Consider the following 717-nt stretch of genomic DNA (forward strand, 5'->3'; position numbering starts at 1 on the left):
AAATCTTCCTCAGAGGTTGGAGAGATAGTATAGTGGGTAGGGAACTTGTCTTGTACCCAGCCAACGTGTGTTCAATTCCCAGAACCCCAGATGCTCCCCAGGATTAATTCCTGAGTACAGAACCAGGAATAACCACTGAGCACTACAGGATGTATTCCAAAAACAACAACTACAACAATAACAAAAACCTTCCTGAGTGTTTAAAGCTGAGACTGTTTCAATTCAGCAGGAAATAAGTAGAAAGATCTCCACAACCATTCCATTAGAACCAAGGTACAAGTTCTATAGTCCTGGTAAGAAATCTGGATGCCCTTACTTCCTGGGTCTGAAAATGGCAATCTTCTAGAAGATTCTCAAATTCCTAACAATACTGATTCTAAATTGTAGAGGAATAAATGAAAAGAGGCCACATGTATGCATTTCTTTTCTTTTCTTTTTTGGTTTTTGTATCACACCCAGCAGCGCTCAGGGGTTACTCCTGGTTCTATGCTCAGAAATTGTTCCTGGCAGACTTGGCGACCATATGGGATGCCAGGATTCGAACCACTGTCCTTCTGCATGCAAGGCAAATGCCCTGCCTCCATCCTATCTCTCTATCCCCATGTATGCATTTCTTTGTTCCTTTAGTTTTCTGCCTTTTTTTTTTTTTTGGTGGGGTGGACACCCAGTGATGTTCAGGGGTTACTCCTGGCTCTGTGCTCAGAAATTGCTCCTGGC

This window comes from Suncus etruscus, chromosome 6 (assembly GCF_024139225.1).
Source record: "Suncus etruscus isolate mSunEtr1 chromosome 6, mSunEtr1.pri.cur, whole genome shotgun sequence".
Lineage (NCBI taxonomy): Eukaryota > Metazoa > Chordata > Mammalia > Eulipotyphla > Soricidae > Suncus > Suncus etruscus.